At 54.5% G+C, this 19927-nt stretch overlaps 1 protein-coding gene and 1 long non-coding RNA gene across 4 annotated transcripts in view; both read right to left on the reverse strand.

The window, feature by feature from the left end:
- EPN2 (epsin 2) overlaps window positions 1-493 on the reverse strand; it is a 68981-nt gene extending 68488 nt beyond the window's left edge. The window contains exon 1 of the mRNA XM_059908399.1: window positions 406-493. The gene's annotated coding sequence lies outside the window, so the exon portion shown is untranslated. The remainder of the gene's footprint in view (window positions 1-405) is intronic.
- Window positions 494-5128: 4635 nt separating this feature from the next.
- On the reverse strand, window positions 5129-15432 carry LOC132355032 (uncharacterized). 3 transcript variants are annotated; one of them, XR_009499513.1, is made up of 7 exons: window positions 14977-15432; window positions 13119-13217; window positions 12123-12213; window positions 11671-11787; window positions 7531-7631; window positions 7282-7377; window positions 5129-5839 (listed from the first exon to the last, which is right to left on the reverse strand). It is a non-coding gene; the product is annotated as an uncharacterized LOC132355032 (long non-coding RNA). The 3 variants fall into 3 exon arrangements; XR_009499511.1 differs by having other exon boundaries at window positions 7282-7435; XR_009499512.1 differs by having other exon boundaries at window positions 5129-5866; window positions 7282-7435.
- Between the last annotated feature and the right edge of the window lie 4495 nt (window positions 15433-19927).

Here is a 19927-nt window from a genome sequence, read left to right on the forward strand (position 1 = left end):
GGGCCGCCTGGCCCGGGGAGGGGAGCAAAGTGCCCCGGGGAGGAGGCGCGGGGTTGTTCTAGGCTTAAAGGTAGACGGTGAGGCCTGGAGGGGCTCCCGGATCTCGGGTGGGAGGAGGGGGAGCCCCAGGCTCCGAGGATATGAAAGGAAGAGCTCCCCGAGGGGAAATGGGGAGGGGGGTCCCTGCAGCGGAACGAGGGATCCAGACGGGGAGGGGGCCGTGCTCGACCTCGTGGGGCGGGTAAGAAGGGGTCCTGCCTGAGGTGGAGACCCGGCTGGGACTGCGGGGGTGCATGCTCTGGGGGACGGCTGGTGGGGCAGCGCTCTGGGGGCGTCCGCCCGGGAAGGGGCAGGGTCCGCGCCCTGGGCCCGCTCCGGCCCCCAAGCCCCGTGGCCCCAGCTCACCTGCGCTCCTCCGGGCCGACCCGGATGCGCGGCTGCGGCCGCCACTAGCGTTGAGGAGGCGGGAGCGACGGGAGCCAGCGGAGCCGCCGCCGCTTCTAGCTCCGTTTGACACCCACACACCAGCCAACATGGCGGCCGGGAGGGGGCGCGCCGACTGCGTGCGCGCGCCCGCCGGCCCCGCCCCTCCGCCAGCCCAGGCCCCGCCCCACGCCTTTAGGCCCCGCCCCGCGCGCCCGAGGCCCCTCCGCTCCGCCCAGCCCAGGCCCCGCCGAGGCCCCGCCCCATGGTCCCGAGGCCCCGCCCCTCCGTCCAGCCCAGGCCACGCAAGGTCCCGCCCCGCGCCCGCTGGCATCCCACCCCGGCCCAGCCCGCGCAGACCCCTCGTTCCCCGACCCCAGGCCCTCCACCCGGGTACCCACGACCCCACGGAGACTACCCAGCCCTCCCACCGCGCCCCATAGCCTACGCCCCAATACTCTATAAATAACCCCCAAACCCCACACACGCGTCCCAACGACCCCAAACCACCACACAAACCCTGGCAAATTCATACCTGAACCCACGCACACGGCAAACTTCACTCAGACCCCACAAATCTCCCCACGCCTCAGGCACGTCCCACAGCTCCACACACCCTCTCCACCCCACACATGCACAGAGCACCCAGCCTGAGCTAAAACACGCTTCTCCTTGCAGTGTGCACTTGTAAACATCACCAGGTCCAGGAGGTGGAGCTGGACGAGCGGGGGCTGCTGGGGCGCTGGGTGCTGGGGTAAGTGTGTTCCCTTTGTTAAAATTCACTGATGTACACTTTAGATGTGTCACTTTAACATACGTGTTCTACTTCAATAAAACACACTCAAAAATTATTCTGAGGATGGTACACAGGCTTTGCTAGACTGCTAAAGGGGTTGTGGCACTAAAAAGGTAGGGCTCTGGGGTCACCATCCTCCCGTGAGGGGCTTATAGATCCCCTGATCAGGCTCACCCCTTCACAGGGCCTTGGGCTCTCACACAGGATCCACCTGTTCCCTTTGGTTCAACCAGTGCCCACGAGACACCTACTATGTCCCGAGCACCATGCTGGAGGAGGGGCAGACACTGGAGAGGTGCCCAGGACCTCACAGCTGCCCAACCTGCTCCAGTCAGGGTGGGGTCAGCAGAGACCCCCTCACAGCAGGGTCTGGGGACAGATCAGGGCTTGCTAGGTTGGCAGACAGCACCATCCCTGTGGCCTGTGTTCCAAGGAGGCCCTGTTTCAGGGAGGCTGTTTCCAGAAGTCCCACTCTGCCCTCACTTACAAAGACACCTAAGGCAAGTCACTGCACTTCCCTAAGCCTCGTGTTCCTGCTCCCTGTGAGGGAGCCAGATGCAGGAAGGCATCCTCTGTTCTCCAAGCTGGGATCTAGACTTCCCTTCTCTGGCAACAAGATAAGAGGGAGAGAAGATGGGGGGAAGGAGAGAGGAAAGGGGAGGGGAGAGGAGAGACAGAGAGAGACACTAACACATGTGCAAACCCATGGCCATTATTCCTTTGAAAAGTCCAATGCTGGTCGTTCTAAAGGCTAGAAACCCCTTCCTGCAGTCTGCTGCCCCATCCCAGTGCTCGGTGCCCCTTCTCCACCAGGACAGTGAATTAAGCCCTACGTGTCTGCCTTGAGGCAGGAACCTGAGCTCCCCATTTTGAACTTGGTCCACCCCCATCCCGGAGAAGCCCCTCTACCAATCCAACCCTCCTTGTGAGCCCCAGCTCTCTGCTAGAACTTCCTGGGTCTGCAGGAGAGCAGAACTTTCCCTGAAATCACGGCCCCTGCCCTCAAAGAGTTTGCAGCTCCAGATGAACTTATGCCAACATGTAGTGGGTGCCTGGTGCAGGCTTGAGTGCTTTCCATAGATTGTGCAAACCAGAGCTGCCGCTAGAACTTCCTGGGATGATGGAAGTGTTGTCCAGCTGCACCGTCCACATGTAAGCACTTGAAATGTGGCCAGTGCACCCGAGGAGCTGCTTTTTTATGACCTTATTTAACTTTAATTGATGAATTTAAATAGCCACATGTGGCTAGATGCTGCCACATGGAACAGCACTGGCCCCAAACCTCACCATAACCCCTCAAGGTGAGTCTTCTTACTGTTCGCACTTTACAGGAAGAAACTGAGGTTTGGAGAGATGCTGGGCTGGGTCACCCAGACAGAGCCCAATCCCTTCCCCACCCAGCTTGCAAGTCTGTGCCGCCACAGAGATAAGATGTGGGTTTAGGAACAAGAACTGGTTACAGATAAAGAGATGATGAGCCAACCACAGCCCAGGAAGTGAGTTGGAGAGCAATTCAGGGGATCGAGCCAGGCTGGGGAGTAGGGGAGGGCCTCCTGAGGCCGGAAGACCATCTCCCGCGTGCAAGGTCAGAGGGGACATTCCTGCATTCCTCGAAGACATTTCTCCTTCCTGCACCCCCTTTGAAGCCTATCGCCCTCTTGCACTTCCCTCTCTCGATTCATCCCCGTGAGGAGCCCTTGAGGCCAGCAGTGCTATTCCCATTTTACAGATGAGGAAACAGAGGCAGGACACAGCAGTGCTGGGATTCAAACCCAGGTTCTGCCGAATCCACAGCATGTAAGCTGTCTTGCAGAGGAGGATGCAGGATAAGCCATATGCTTTGTCCAAGGCCAAAGCTGTCCCAGGGCACAGGCACAGGAGGAAGCATGCTCATCTGCCCTTCCTAGGGTTTGGAGGTCGGTTTCAGATGCCTGATGAGGCACAGTGATGGGGGCTGGTCAGGGTGGTGCGTTTCAGAAGCGGAAAGAGATGGCTGTGCAGACGGGGATGTCTCTGGGGTTGGGGAAGGAGGGCTTCAAGGGGGAGGCACTACGGGCAGGGAGAGATGGCATGCTGTGAAGACAGCATGCACCTTCTCCTAGCGAAGATGCAGTGGGTCTCAGGGATCTTCCACCAAGGTTTGAACTCTAGATTCAAAACCATTTGTCCAGCAGGAAGAGCCTATGCTGGGAGCCCCTCAACAGCTAACTCCCTGTCTGCCAGTTCGTTGCTTGACCTTGGCCTGTCACTGCTCCCTCCGGTCCTCAGGTTCCCCATCTGTAAAGAGTAATAATCCCTCCCACCTTGAGGGATTGCATTAAGGTTCATAATGAAAAAGCGGAGTAGGAAACGCTTTGGAAACTGTAGATGGGCGTTAGCAGTGGTTCTTATTAAGATACAGAGATAAAGCTATCCTGGTCCCTCCAGGCGCTGGAAGTCTAAAAGAGCAGAGGAGTCATGAACACAAACTGAAACTAAAACACTAAAGTCACATAGGAAATCATAAGAGAAAGGGCTGTGAGAGCTGAAAAGGAAACTTCCTTCTCTCTTGCAGAGAAGGAGGGATCAAGGCAGACTTCCTGAAGTAGAGGTACTAGAGCTAGGAGATAGTAATAATAATAACAATAACACCAAAGCAGCAAGCACCATGCTTTGCATGGATTATCTCATTTCCTGTTCATAACAACCCTGAGTTTTAGACCATCGTTATCCTTAATTTACAGTTGAGGCTCAGAGACATTCAGCGATTTGCCCATAATCACACAGCTAAAAAGTGGCAATGCTAGAAAAGTCAGGCCTGATTCGAAAGCCAAACTCTTGAGAGGAATTTGAGTAGACTGAAGGGAGAGATCCCCTCTCCCCTCCAGCTCCAGGTACATTATCAAGGCCAAGCCAATCAGAGCATCTCTCCTGGTCGTAGTGATTGATTCAGCAATGGGCACATGACTTAAGATGGGCCAGTGAGACTCAAGCCCTGGACTTCCACAGAAACCACTGAAAAAGAGGAGGCTGTTCTCCCCACCCCACCCCCATCGCCCCCACCCCCGTCAGGTTGCTGAACTAGTGTGATGTAAGCCTGGAGCAGCTTCCCACTGGGAGAGCCAGGCTGAGAATGAAGCCAACACAGAGGGGGTTAGGGAGGAGAGAAAAGACAGATTTCTGCTGACATTGTTTGAACACCTGGAACCAGCCATGCCTGAAGTTTTAACCCTGGACTTTTTAGCACATAAGCCAATACATCAGTTACAACTATTTCAAAAGAAAACCCAGCTCAAGCTGGCTTAAATGATAATTGGATTTAATTGGCTCATTTAACTAAAATCTCCAGCTTCAGGTGATCAAGGTTCTGGCTCCATTTCTTTGACATATACCTCCTAGGCATGTCATAATTTTCCTGGGCTGGTGTCTTGACTGGCTGTAAATTGGCTGTAGCAGATCCATGCCTCACATCCGTAGCCAGGGTAAGACAGTGTCTCTCTCTCCAAACCAGGAAACTGATACCTGAGCCTTGCTCTGATTGGAAGAACTTGGATCACCTGCCCATCCCTGAGCCAGCTGTGGGGAGTTCGATGAGGAATCAGGGTGATTGGCTTAGGCCCATCAGGGCTCCCCCCTGGAGGTGGGGGGGCAGTTATGGGAGGGGAACACACACTGGGGAGGTGGACAGCACGACCACCACTCAGCTGAATTCTCTTTTCTCCCTCAGCCAGTTGACTTGGTACCCAGATTCCTGACAATAACAGTCATCAACCCCATTTCCAAAGAGTTTTCATTTAATTTTTTGACGGCTCCAGGCTTTTTTTTTTTTTTTGGCTATGCCACACGTGGCATGTGGGATCTTAGTTCCCCGACCAGGAATCGAACCTGCGCCCCCTGCATTGGAAGCACGGAGTCTTAACCACTGGACCACCAAGGAAGTCCCTCCAGGCTTTTATATTTGCAGCATTTACTGATAATTCTGTTGAGATTTGCATAACACCTTTCTTCCAAACCTCTCATCATGCCTCAAAAACAAGTTTCTATGACCTTCCTCAGATTTCCTCCCAAGGGCATGAAGTGTAACAGTAAAAAACAGCATCAGCTTAATATATAGTTTTCAATCTATGACCCAACATTTGTAGTTTTTATTGGCCATTACTCTTCAGGCTTTTTCCCCTATAGTGGTGAACACTGCAAACAAGACAGGCTTTTTTTTTTTTTTTTTTGGCCACGCTCCGCAGTATGTGGGATCCTAGCTCCCCAACCAGGGATCGAAACTGCACCCCCTGCATTGGAAGCAAAGAGTCTTAACCACTGGACGGCCAGGAATGTCCAAGACAGGCCATTTTTTTTGGTGGCGGGGGGCATGCTGCCCTGGGTCTTCATTGCTGCCCTTGGGCTTTCTCTAGTTGCGGCGAGCGGAGGCTACTCTTGGTTGCGGTGCGCGGGCTTCTCATTGCAGTGGCTTCTCTTGTTGCGGAGCACGAGGTCTAGGTACGTGGGCTTCAGTAGTTGGGGCACGCGGGCTCAGCAGTTGTGGCGCGCGGGCTCTAGAGCACAGGCTCAGTAGTTGTGGCACACGGGCTTAGCTGTTCCGCGGCATGTGGGATCTTCCCGGACCGGGGCTCGAACCCGTGTCCCCTGCGTTGGCAGGTGGATTCTTAACCACTGCGCCACCAGGGAAGTCCCAACAGACCATTTTAAATTGTTTTCTTGAATCTACACAGACTGAAACGTCTTACACGCATTATTTCAGTAAACAGTCACCACTGCCCTGTGAGATAGGTAGGCACTTCTGTTATCACCATTTTACAGAAGAAAAAAGTGAGGCACAGAGAGGGGAAAAATAGCTGCTGGCCCAGCTGAGGAGCGGCAGGGCTGAGATTTTCACCCAAGTCCAAGGGAGTCAGGGACTGGCATCTCCTACAGAGCACCCCTTCCTTGGAAATGTGCACGATATCTTTCTGCCAGAGACTGGCTGAGTGCCCTGAAGAGGCCATAGCACTTCTCTGGCCTCAGAAAGGTGCTGTTTTTCCTTCCTCAGAAAATTTCTGGATGAGTTGGGTGCCCTCCACCTTCATAAAGCTTTCAGCTTGGGTCAAGATTTGAAACATAATCACCCAAAGCTATAACTCAAAGACATCTGCCCAGCCAGCAGCATTTGAGCTGGGACTTTAAGGGTGGCTAATTATTGGTTATGCTGAGAGCGAGGAGAGCAACCCTGGCAGGGGGCAGGCTGAGCAAAAGACCAGGAGGCAGGAAATCATGGACCAGTGGTGCCATTTAGCTGGACCACAGGATGCACAGAAGAAAGAAGCAGGGGGTGAGTCAGGAGAGAATGGCTGGAACGAGCCTGGTCTCATGTATTTCTGCTAACTCTGCAGCTGCTGAGAGCAGCCTTCTCCATTAGCAGTCAGGGGCAGGCATATCCCTGGCTGGCCAATGAGAATTCACATCTCCATGGCCATAGTCATTGGTTCAGGGCTGGGCATGTGACCCAAGCCCAGCCAATAAGAGCCATCCCCAGGATTTTAGCTAAAACCATCAGAAAAGTGGCCCTCTCTGCTTCTGAGATTGTGGGCACCAGGAACCATAAAAGCTGGAGATGCAAGGAGCCCTCTTTGTCACTTCACAGACACAATTCTTAATTGTTCAGACCAGTTCAGACCAGCCCAGAAAAAAGTCAGAGCTGTTGAGTCAGGCTGGCGTCATCCTAGCTTTCTTAAAGGACATCTCCACTGTTGCCTCAAGCAAAGTTTTCTTTTGACAGAAACCTCAAAGTCTTTCATTCCTTTTTCTCTTCTTTCACTTATTCTCACCCTCTCTTCCTTCTCTCCTTCCTTCCTTTCTCTTTCTTTTCACATCTCTTTTTCTCTTTGTTCCTCTCTTTCTTCATTATTATTATTTTTTATTTAATAAACATCTTTTAAAATCCTTTAAAAATGCATGCACACATTCTACAAATACCTGGCCAGTACTTTTCAAAACTGCCAAGGTTGTGAAACACAAGAAAGACTAAGAAGACAGACTTGAGGAGACTAAGAACACAGGACAACTCAATGCAATGTGGTGCCCACTCATACCTGCTTCACAGTACTGAGATGATGGACAGAAAGCATTTAGTCCAGGGCCACATGCAGAGTGGGTCCTCATAGGCTCAGGCTCAGGACTCAGCATTGCTGGAAGAATGTCAAGAGGGCTGGCCTTGGCTCTGGCTGAAGGGGCCCTGGGCCAGGGCTGATGGAGTGGAGTGTCAGGATCTACCAGTCTGTCCAGAGACCTGGGAACACATCTCCAGACTGGTTCTCCCTTCACCCTCTCCTCCGACTCACCTCTGCTCATTCATGCAACTGTCCTTTTCTGAGCTCCTCCTAGTGAAGCTGGGACTGGAGCTGAAGTAGGCTTGTGCCAGGGCTGCCAGGCTGTGGAGAGGCTGACACAGACACAGCAGTTAAGAGGCCAGGACAGAGGGGTCCCAAAAAAGAGGGCAGGAGGCCAGTGACTCCAAAGGGTGAGACAAGGCAAATGTAGGGGCCATCTAGACCAGAAAAAGGCCAAAAAAAAAAAAAAAAAAAAATTCTCCCAATCCTTTTCTTTCTTCTGCTTCTTTCTCTCCTTCCTTATTTTCTTCCTCCCCTCCTTTCCTCCCTCCCTCTCTCCCTCCTTTCCTTCCTTCCACTTTTTTCTTTAATTTCTTATAAGAAAAAAAAAAGGCGGGTACATAAAGCAACTTTGTTATCAATTTTTGTAAATGTGCGTGTCTAAGAGGTACTGAGCGGAAAGATGAGAATAGAATTGCATCTTCATTCTCCTCAACTGAGCGGCCGGTTGTGATGCATCTTCATTCTCCTCAACTGAGCGGCCGGTTGTGACCGCCCACACCCCCAGACAAGGGCAGGAGGGACACCAGCCTGGGCCCTCCCGGGCCTCTCCCCATCGCTGGTCTCTCTGCTTCCTTGTGCTCCCCACTGGGTGGATGAGGGGCTGCCCTCTCCAGGCTCCTCTGTGGGCACGCCTCCCCCGATCCTGCACTGCAGCTCCACCCATCACCTGGGGTTCCCCAGATGGCCTGCATATGCTGGCCTCTGAGCATCCGTGTGTGCTGTTCCCTCTGCCTGGAGCCCCCTCTCCACCTTTCGGGATCCTTCTAGAAGTCAGCCTGGCTGAGTGCCCACAGGCTTTTAGGATCCGGTGGTCATCCTGCCCTGGGAGCCTTCCTGGATGCCACGGGCATCCTGGCACCTGCCTCCTGGATGGTGACAGTGTAGGTTCTGCACCCCGTGGTCCAGCAGCTTCTTGGAGAGGCGGAGCTGGGACTGGCCTTCCTTACCTGTGTCTCCTCCCCCTGCACGGTTCTGGCATAATTATGCTCACACGGAGCATAATGTCTGAGTATGTTTGTTGAGAGTAAACGATGGAAGACAGGCCGTCTCTGGGGGAAGGCGCTCCGCAAGCCCAGGGGTATCCGACTGTGGTCAGGGGGTGGGGGGCGCTTGTAGCCGCACCCGGCACCCCACACAAAGAGCGGTTTTGGGAGCCAGGGTCCAGCCGCTGCTCTGTGCTGGTGACCCCGGACCACGGCAGCACACAGGGACCCTCAGAGCCTCAGCTTCCTCAGCGCAATTCGGGGGCGGGGCCGCCGCGCCTTGCTGGCGGGCTGCTGGGGAGACCGAATAGCGTCACCCGTCCCAAGCCCTCCAAGGACTTTGCACCACACTTAGAATCAAATCCACAGCCCCGCCCCACCGCGGCTAGAAGGCCTGCCCACCCCGCCCCTGCCCCGTTCTCCCCTCACTGTGCCAGGAATGCCCTCCCCCACACATCCGGACGCCCCGTGCCCCATCCCCTCCAGTCCGTCTCCCCCGCGGGCTTCCCCGACCACTAAAATGGGGCCCCCTCCTCCCCCCAACCCCGAAGCCCGCTTACCCTACACGCCTGCCCACGCTCCTGCAGACTTGAGTCACAGCCTGCCCTGTCCACGGGGGGACTCCAGGGCTGTCTGAATCAGCCTGGCCTGGATTCCAGTCCCAACACCACCCCTCACCAGCTGTGAGACTCTGGGCGACCCCCAAACCCACCCTGCGCGTCTCCCATCTGTGAAGTGAGGTGTGAAGCACCTGCCTGGCAGGGTGACTGTAAGGACGGAGCAGGTCTGGGAGGCCACCTTCCCTGGGCAGGGTCGCTGCACGCAGTAGGTGTGACACCCACGCGGACATCACCACGGCGGGCCCCTCTCCTAAGCACTTCCCTATGATCTCCTTCAACCTTCACACCAATCCAATTGGAAGTCACCCTCATGATCACATTTCGCCAGTGAGGAAACTGAGGCACAGGAAGGCGAAGTGACACACGTAAGAGGTGGCAGCCTGGGGCTTGGAACCCAGAGTCTGTGCCCTTGCCCACTCCCTCCACAAATGGGGGCTGTAAACAGCACTTAGAGTCTGTCCTGTGTGCATGGGAACTGTGCTCAGGGCAGAAGCTCAGTCACATTTGAAGACTCACTACCAAATGTCTGCATTTGGCGCCCCAGAAGCCCAGCTAGAACAAGGATTCAAATGGAAGTTGTTTGTTTGGATGTGACCCCAGGAATCACCTTTAGGGGTGTGGGGAAATGAGACAGGGACGGGGAGGAGCCCACAGCTGTGGGTGCCTGACACAGCCCTTTGCTGTGTGGTCCTGGACCAGCCACCATCCCTCTCTGAACCCGTTTCCTCTTCTATAAAGGAGGCCTCAGCTACCCAGGAGATAAAGAGTGGGAGGTCTCCCGGGACTGAGAAGGGTCTCGGCTGGGCTCCCAGCCGCAGTCCGAGCTCCAGGAAACAGAGGCTGCCCCAGCGAGGGCTCTGTGTGGGCGCAGAAGCCACAGGAGGGCAGGCACAGTGCCCGGGCTGTTACCACAGGGGCTGCAGAGAAACCACATCACAGCCGCCACAGCCTCCACCATCCCACAGCGACTTCCGCTGCTGCCTCTCTCAGGGAGCGTCTCCTCCCGGCAGTCAGCTGTCCCCTCCCGGCAGTTAGCTGTCCCCTCCATCAGCACCTGCCCCAGGTGGCCCGGCAGCCTTACCAAGGGAGGCTGGCCACTGTTCCGGAGGCTGTGCAGCTGCAGGCCCGCTTTAAAAAGTTACGGACACTCCTGCGGTTGAGCTCACGTCCCTGCATTCCAGCACTTGTGACTTCGGGCCAGTCACTTCCCTGCCCTCATCCTCAGCGCCCTCCTGATCTAGTCCACTGTCCGGCAGCCGAGCCTCCTGCATCCTCTCGACTTTCAGCCTTTGCACTTGCTGTTTCCTCGTCAGTCGTGCAATGCCCTTGAGGGGTGGGGGGTAAGCCCTCACTGGCCACCCTCCTCAGACTATCACGGCACCTTTCACCTCCCATCACCTACCCTCCCTCAGTAGCTCTGAGCCCAGGTTGTGAGGTAGTGCTTATCCCTTCGCAGCCTCCTCTGACTCCCCCACTGCAAAGCCCATGAGAGCACAAACTTATCTTGCCTCCTGCCAGACCTCAGGGCCTAGCACAGGGACTGGCATACAGCAAGTGCTCAATAAATGCTTGTCGAGTAAGTGATTTACTGTCTGAAACACTTATCCTTGGTCAATGGCTTGGTCTTCCAGGACCAGACTTAAATGTCACCTTCTCCAGGCAGCCTTCCCTGATTGCTTCCCTGATTCCTATTCTAGGTTTTCAGAACCCCCCGAACCTTTTTCCAAATCACAGTCGCCTAGCCTGTCAGGCGTCGCCGCCCAGTTACCAGGACCCCAGACCGCCCCCCACCCCCCCCTTCTCCAAGCGAGGAAGAGAGAGCTCGAGGGAGAGGAAGGAGGAGGCGCAGACTGTGTAGGAGGTGGCGCGGGTAGCCAGGCACTGCCCAGGGCGGAGAAGTGAGCAAGGCCCGCGGCCGGAAGGAGGTGGGGGAGGGGCGGGGAGGTGGGTGGTGGCGTCAGGCCCGCGGACAGCGTTGGGGGGGGGGGGGTGCTGGTATTTCCTGAGGCCGCCCGGAAATGCCTGGGGCCGACCTGGGGCCCCAAGAGGGGGCGGCCGGGGAGGTCCACACCCTCCCTCCACGCCCCGCCGGGCTTAGGTCACTGCGAGCCTTGCAAGCCTTCCGAGCAGCCGCGGGCGTGTTGCGGGCGTGTTGTTCGGTGCCCGTCACAGAAAACTGAAGCCCAGAGGCCCAGGCTGCGCCCTCCAGGCACCGCCACCCCGCACCAGGCCCCGTCAGGGCTGCGTCAGCCCCAGCCCCTTCATCCCACCAGCGGGGAGGGACCAGACAGGGAGGTGGAAGGGGCGGTGGTTGCCTGGCTGACCCCGGGCCTGCTGGGCCAGCAGAGGCCAGCTCCTGGCGCTGGCGCCCCCACCGGGACCACAGAACGGCAGGCTCCCGGCGCGCCCCATTTCACACGGAGACTGAGGCCCCAAGAGGGACAGGTGGAGGAGTCAGAGCCCATCCTGGGCTGGACAGCTTCTACCTGAGTTCAAATCCTGCCGCACCTCCTGTAGCCGTAGGGCCGGACACGCTGCTTTGCTTCTCTGAGCAGCAGTTCCCTCCCCTATGGTGGGGATATAGCCGGGCCTGGCTCAGAGGACTGCAGTGAGAAATAAGTTGATCTGTGTAAATCACTGTGTAGAGCACATAGTGTGTTTTCAATAAATGCTGGTTATTATCATAGAAACATGATCAGGCCTCCCCCACCTCCAAACAGAAAGCCTCTCCCCTTGACCTTTACCCTCCACAGACTCCTGCCTAGCCTCTCCTTTTCCCATGTCTTCTGAGCTCTATCAAATACACATCTTCTATAAAGTTAAGCATGTGTTTGACTACAAAAAATAGAAAACAGATCAGAGTGGCTCAGACAAATAGGAGTGCATTTTCCCCCATCCCAATGAGCTTGGAGATCAGCTATGGCTGGCACTGCTTTACCAGGCCAGTGATGTCAGGGTTCATAACTCTGCAATTTCTTGGCTTTTCCCTCTTGTTTGCAAGATGGCTGCTACTGCACCTGGTGTTGCATCTGCATTCACATTTAAGACAGGAAGGAAGAGGAATGGTTACGTTTAGGGTGAATTGAAAGCATTTGTCCCTTTTATCATGAAGAGAAATAATTTCCCAGAACCTACCCCTACCCCCCAACCCCACCCACTCCTTAGATCTAATCAGCCAGAACTGTGTCACATGACCACTCCTAACTGCAAGGGAGACTGGGAAAGTGAGTCATTTCTCCTCTCCAGTCTCTTAAGTGGAAGGCAGCAGGGGAGGGGGGGCTGGGGATGGCAGATAGATAGGTCAGTCAGCCGATGTGGCTGCCACACTTTCCCTCCATCTCCCTCTAGCTCGACCACTCCCTAGGCCGTGTTCTCCTAGTCACCCTGACTGTCTTCCTCATCCAGTGGCCACCCCATTTCCATTTCTCTTTGGAAATCGGAAGCTCTGACAACTCTGGGTCTGCCTGCACTTCTGCAGGGCAGCAATCTGCCGATGCTGAGCAGGGCTGCCCCGTTAGGTAGGACATGACTGTTCACCTCAGTCTCTACCACTCCCTAATGTCCCACACGTATTCGTATTTCTTGTCTAGCTCTAGTTGGTGTTGGAATTTGCACCCCTGAATTAATGTATTCATTTTCCCCTCCCTGACCTTATTTCAGGGAAATAACACACAAAAACATCCTTTTAGGTATTTCATGGGTGTGTAGCAAAAAGTTTCCTTTCCACCACAGACCCCAGGCACCCAGTTCCTCTCCTTAGGGGTAAATAATCAATACCTTATTTAAAACTTTAGAGATATTTTATACACATACAGGCAAATCTACCTATATTTCCCATCCCCCAACCCCTTTTTCGCTCAAATGTGAGCATATACTACACATTGTTCTGCACTTGGTTTCCCCCCAATTTACAATATCTAACAATATCACTTACACATCACTTCCTGGGACTTCCCTGGTGGTCCAGTGGTTAAGACCCTGTGCTTCCACTGCAGAGGGCACAGGTTTGATCCCTGGTCGGGGAACTAAGATCCTACATGCCAAGCAGCAGGGCCAAAAAAAAAAAGAAAAAAGAGAGATCACTTCCTATCCACACACAGACACCCTCTTCATTCCTTTTTCTGGCTGCAGAGCAAGTCCCCCTCCCCCTTCTTTGAGCCTCTGTTTCTTCCTTCCTAGAGGGGGTCTGATAAATAATACCAACCCCAGAGGACCAGTGGGAGAATCCAGAAACATTGGTTTACGATGTCTCTGAGTCTGGGAGACGAGGTTTATTGCCCACCCTGCTGAATGTGAGGTGAGAGTTTCCAGAACCAGGAGAGTCAGAGGCACCCAAGGGGAGCCCATGGAAAACCAGCAGTCAAGTGCTTTATGTGTATTGTTTTATCTAATCCTCACAGCAGTCTTCTAAAGGAGGTGCTATGATCATCTCCATTCTACAGAAGGGGAAACTGAGGCACAGAGCAGCTAGGTGACTTGCCTGGAATCACACAGCAGAGAGTGGTACAGTTAGGATTTTAACCCACAGCTGCCCTTCCAGTGCCAGCACCAGGCAGCTGGGCACCATCCCCTGACCCAGGGCTGACCACCCACACCCAGATGAGCAGGCCCCAGGCTGAAGGCGGCCCTCCAGGTCACTCTGCCTGGGGGGAGACGTCTGGAGCCACATTTGTCTCTGTGCTCAGAGCAGGTGAGATTCAGGGTCTCTTTATCCGTGGTATGGGGCTGGGTCACTCAAGTGACATTAGGGACCCAGAGGCTCTGGAGCCAGACTGCTCCATCCCAGCTGCGTGGCTTTGGACAAGTCTCCTCCCTCTCAGAGTCTCAGTTTTTTCATCTGTAAAAGGGGACCAAAAATTGCTCTTCAGTCATGGTATTGTTGGGGGATAACTTAACTAATAAATATATACATCACTTAGGAAAGTTCCTGGAATATAGAAACATCCAAAAAAAAGTTATTATTATTATTATCATTGACAACACTGTCCCTGGAAGCTCTTGCAGCAGAAAGTGGGAGGGTCACCCAAGGAGCCAATCCTTTCTGCTGGCCTTGGACCCAGGACCTGGAAGGGGCTTCAGGCCACCCCCCGACACCCCGTTCTAAGGGGATCAGACTCAGGCCTAGGGAGAGGCAGCCTCGGTGAGGCAGGCCGGGTACCGGTACCGGTACTGTAGGCGCCCCCCTGCCGGGCCCCCAGGCCCCCTCCTGCCTGGCCCCCTGCCACCCCTCCCCCATCTCTCCAGGCTCTCAGGATGAGGTCACCTCAGCTTCTCCACCAGTGACCACAGACCTTCCAGACGTGCAGGCAGCCCCTTGACCTCTGACCTGCAGGGACTCCAGGCTCTGACCTCAGGCTGTGACCGAGCAACAGTTCTGCCCTCATCCCCCCTCCATGCGGAGCAGGGGAGGGGGCGCTGTGTGGGCCCTGGGGACGCTCCCTGGCAGGAGGTGGACCCCATTGTCCAGACCTTCCCCGGTGGGGGAGCTGGGGCCTGGGGGGTGCCAGCAGGGGGGCCCCCCCGTGGGAGCACCCATGTCCCCGTGTCCACGAGCACCGGACAGGCTAAGCGCTGCGCCTCCCCCCGTGCCTCCACCCCTTGGGGCCTGAGCGCGCATCAGCTCCGGGGGCCACTCCTGCCGTCCGCCCAGATCGCCGCGCTGCGCCAGCTGCGCGCTTCCCCAGTCTCGGGGGGCCTCCCGGGCCTTCCCGCCCCTCCACCGGCTCCACCGGCACCCCCGGCCCTGCTCCAGCCCGCCGCCCACTCATTTTGCAGGACAGTTAAAAAGTTACCTCCTGGGAAGCCTGCCCTCATCCTGCTTCCCTCCTCAGGCTGGTAAAGGTCTTCCGGCTCCGGGAAGCCCGCTCGGCAGGATCTCCCCGCCCCACCCGGTGCGGACCCTCTGGCCCTTTCCCGCGGGGTCAGCCCTCCAGCCCCGGGCGCCCTCTGGCGGCGACTCTCAGATCGCAGCGCCCGCCGCCCGCCGGGGACGCAGCCTCGGCGCCTCGGGGTGCGGGTGCTGAGCTGGGCCCTGGGATTCGGCAGATCCGGGGATGAGCAAAGTCACCGCCCCAGGACGCAGACAGGGCCTAACGACAGTCAAGCCGCACAGGGTGCGCTCTAAAGAAAGGAGGGGGACCGAGCGTGGCCGAGGAGGGGCTTCGGGCGGGGCATGCTGGGGGCGGCCTCAGAGGGAGGGGAGGACAGCGGTGTCCCCGCCTCGGGCTGTCGTGGACGGCAGTGTGTACCACACGCGTCCCTCCGCGCCTGCAGCCTCCCTCCTCCCAGTTCTCCGGGCTCCTCGGCTGGTTCCTCCTCCTCTTGCTGGTCTGTTCATGTCAGGGCGCCCCTGGCGCACCCGGGGCCTTTTCTCTGTCTACCCTAACTCCCCGGGGAGTCCAGAGGCTCTAAGCACCAGCTATGCCCTGACAGTTCCTAAAATATCATCCTCGGACCTGGCCTCTACCCTGGACTCCAGGCTCACGCATCCAACACCCCCGCATCTGGAAACAAGCTCCCGTCTTTCCACCCACCAGCTGCTCCGTCTCTAAGACCTCTGTCCTGCCCGTGGCTCAGGGCAAGAACTCTCTCTCTCTCATTCCCTGCATCGGGTCCACCAGCGAATCCCATTGGCTACCAGTAGAGGGTACCTGGAATCTGACCCTGGCCCCCTCCCCACCCCCAACGCCGGTCACCTGGACTACACAGTGCCCTCCTCACCTGCCTCCTGTCCTCCACCCGTGACCCCAGTCTGATCCCCACCCCTAAGTCGGACCTCATCCCTCCGCCTCTCAGGACCCTGTCTGGGCTCCCAGCTTGCCTGGAGTCTTACTGTGGTCTGTGAACCACCCTCAGGGCAGGGCCAGGTTTTGTGGGGCCTGAAGGTTCTGTAATATAGGAGGCCCTCTCTAAGAAAAAGAACACAACCTTACAAATACAAAACGAGGGAACCTGGGAGGAAGGGGGAGTCAGAGTGGCAGAGAGTGGTCTTAACCAGTTGTGATGAAGATAGCTTGCTTGTCTGGTACAGGCTCTTCGGAAAGCAGAATCTGCATTGTGAGGAGTGAGGAGGGTGGTCACCCAGGGGACATGCTGGCAGAAGCAGGAGGCGGGCAGGGAGCTGGGCCTCTGTGGACACCCCTCGAGCCCCTCGTTTCTGACGTGGGCCCTTTCCCGTAGGCATATGCTACTTCTGTAGAAACGTTTCCTAAGAGGACAAAATGAATTAAATACAGGAAATTAATGAAATATTATCAAAGGAAACATATTACATCTCCAACCTGGGTTTCTTGCAAAATGTTTAAATTGCCTTTTTTAATGGTTTGCTATGAACTACACGGAGCTCCAGGAAAGGCACTTGCACATTTTACAAAAGCTGTGACCACGTGAGCTCATTGCAAGGTCCCTGCCAGTGCCTTGGACACCTGGGCAGCTGAGGGGACTGCAGCTTAAGCCCTGTTAGCTTCTCGGTGAATTTGCCCCCGTCCCCCTGCCTGTCGCCTCCTGGCTTCATCCCCCACCCCTCACCCAGCTCCTGCCACACTGGCCTCCTCGCTGCTCCTCAAACCCCCGGCACGCTCCCACCTCAGGGCCTTTGCACCTGCTCTTCCCTTTGCCTGGAATGCTCCTCCCCCAGGTCTTCCTGTGGCTCCCTCGCCTCCTTCAGGTTTCTGCTCAAGTGTCACCTCTTCAGTGAGGCCTTCCCTCACCACCTTATCTAAGGTGATACCCTTCCCCTCTCCTACTCACCTCCCCACAACCCTGCCCTCTGAGATGGAAGCAGTGCAGGTGATCAAATGAGGGCCTCCTGGGAGGCCACCGAGCCTGGGGCAGGAGCCGCACTGGGACCTGAGACTGGGAAGTGGTGATTACGAGGACGAGGTGTTCAAGGCATAAGGAACAGCAGTGAAAAGCCGCAGGGGACTGAGGTTCTGCAAGCCTCAGTTTCTCCATCTGTAAAATCAACTTAGTGACACCTCAGAGGCAGGTGAGAAAATACATCTTGAGCATGTATGCAGTAAGTGCTCAATAAATGTTAGCTGTGATTGTTACATTCAGTTTGCTTCCCTCCGCTGTGAGAGAAACTGTGAGTGAATAATTATAGCTATTATGATAGTTAACCCTGGCTGAGCTCTACTGTCTCAGTTTGGGTCTCCTAAAACAGACCCTGAGACAAGAATTTGGGAGCAAGGAGTTTCTTTGGAGGTGACCCTCGGGAGTCCCTGCAGGGAGATGGGAAGTGAGATGGGGGTGGGAGGAGAGCAAAGGAGCAGGTCCTGCTGCAGGCAGCTGCTCCTCAGAGCCACGGGGGGCTCGGGGGACGGGTAGAGCTCACCCCAGAGTCATCCGCCAGGGGCTGGGAAAGGTGGCATTTGTCCTCGTCGGATGACGTTTGCTGCTTTGCCCTTCACCTTGGCTGAGTGTTCTCTGGCAGCCAGAGAAAGCCCTCAGGTGCTCGAGGTGTAGGGTTGCTGACTGCAGCAAATAAAAATACAAGCTTCCCAGTTAAATCTGAACTACAGATTAACAATGAATGGTTTTTAGTATAAGTATTTCCGGTGCAATATTTGAGACATACTGAAAAAGGACTCATTGTTTATCTGAAAATCAAATTTATCTGGTGTCCTGGGTTTTAGCTGGCAACCTTTTGAGGTGGGAAGCCAAGGGCTTGTACAGGAAATTCGTGGCTGGCTTGGCGCTAGCGGGGCTGTTAGCTGGAGACTCGGCTCTCCTTTCCCATTACTGCGCTTCCTCAAAACATGGCAGCTCATTCCAAGCAATAGGAATCAGAAGGTTCTGGTTCTCTGGATGTCTGGACTCAGAAGTCCCAGAACATTACTTCTGGTGCGTTCTACTGGTCTGGGCCAGCCCCGATTCAAGGGGTGGGGAAATAGGCTTCACCTCTTGATGTGGGAATGACGGGTGTCTACAGGGAGGAGAGACATTGGTGGTGGCCATCGTGGGGATAGTCAACTGCAGTGGGAAAGCATTTCCTTCTTTCCGTCTGTCGATTACGTCCAGGTGAATTCTCTGCACAGTGTGAGGGCAATTCAAATTTTTCCAGTTATGGGTTGTGACCCCTTAGCGAGTTGTAAAATCAATGTACCAAATCCAAACCTGTCAGTGTTAAAATATTCTTTTAATTTGCAGTTTCTGAACATGCACAAAAATAGAAAGTATGAGCCCCCTGTACCATCACTCAGCTTCAATCTCCACCAACATTTTTTACACATGTGCATCTACCTGCCTTTGAACACTTTTTAAAAATAAAATAAAGTGGGGTGAGATAAATTAGGAGTTCGGGATTAACATATACACACTACTATATATAAAATAGATAACCAACAAGGACCTTCTGTATAGCACAGGGAACTATACTCAGTATCTTGTAATAACCTATAATGGAAAATAATCTGAAAAAGAACATATATATATATATAAAACTGAATCACTTTGCAGTATACCTGAAACTAACACAACATTGTAAATTAACTATATTTCATTTTTTGTTTGTTTTTAGATTTTTTTTGATGTGGACCATTTTTAAAGTCTTTATTGAATTTGCTACAATATTGCTTCTGTTCTGTGTTCTGGTTTTTTGGCTGCAAGGCATGTGGGATCCTAGCTCCAGGACCAGGGATCAAACCCGCACCCCTTGCACTGGAAGATGAAGTCTTAACCACTGGACCGCCAGGGAAGTCCCTACTTCAAGTTTAAAAAAAGAGGGAAAAAATAAAGTAGATTGAATAAAATAGAATAGAAAATATCCGAAAAATAAGGGTATTATTTCGTGAAATTGTTGTTTCATTTTTATGTATCTCCTGGGTCGGAATGTTAAAATGTGTTTGAAAAAAACGCTTTTCTGTTACTTAGTTAATATCCGATTTGAGCAAAGAGCGGGCCGTGCACGGTTTTTGTAAGAATCAGTATCCAACAGCATTTCATAACATTGTCTTGGTTTTATCGTAGTTTCCTTGTTATTACGTGTAAAGCGACACTAATTTTCCACTTAAGAGTATCGATGTGCAAGTTCCCCCTTTCAATACATTTACTGACATTTTAAAAGACGTCCTCAAAAAAAAGTCATCTGTTCATGGAACCGTTTTCAGTTTTATTAAGTAGTATTAATTCAGGGAGGTGGGGTGCAAGTCCGAGAGTTGCACGAATGACGTGAGGGAAAGGCCGCCGGCCCTGGCCTGGCCCAGGCCCCAGCCTGGACCCCCCGCCCCGGTGGCTCGGCCCCCGTGGGACCCCAGACCCCGCCTCACTTCTCAGACAGGAAGGCGGCCTGCAGTTCCGAGAGACGCCGCGGGAGGGCAGACGCGGCCGCCGACCGAGGGATGCAGGCAGAAAGGCTGCGGCGCCCTGAGACCCGGGTTCGATCCCCGGTTCCTCCGCTACCCAGGCTGCTCCTTAATCCCTCCCCCGGTAAAACGGGTTCCTGTAAAGGTTAAATACCGTGAATATAACATATAGTTTCTGAACCCGTTTTCCCCGCAACTTCATCTCAAATCGGAACTGTGGACCTCCCGCAAGAGCTGGGGGAGGCCATTTAATGAGCTGGAAGAATTTAAGGAATTTTTATTTAACTGGTGTGTGTTACAGGAGAGCGTGGGAGCAGAGGAACGACGTGATTAAACAATGCAGAAAAAAGAAAAGAGAGAAAAAGAAAAAAAGAGAAACTACACTTAAAGAAAGCTACCTATAATCCTATTTCTCATCAGTAAGCATAAGGATATTGGT

This window comes from Balaenoptera ricei, chromosome 20 (assembly GCF_028023285.1).
Source record: "Balaenoptera ricei isolate mBalRic1 chromosome 20, mBalRic1.hap2, whole genome shotgun sequence".
Classification (NCBI taxonomy): Eukaryota; Metazoa; Chordata; class Mammalia; order Artiodactyla; family Balaenopteridae; genus Balaenoptera; species Balaenoptera ricei.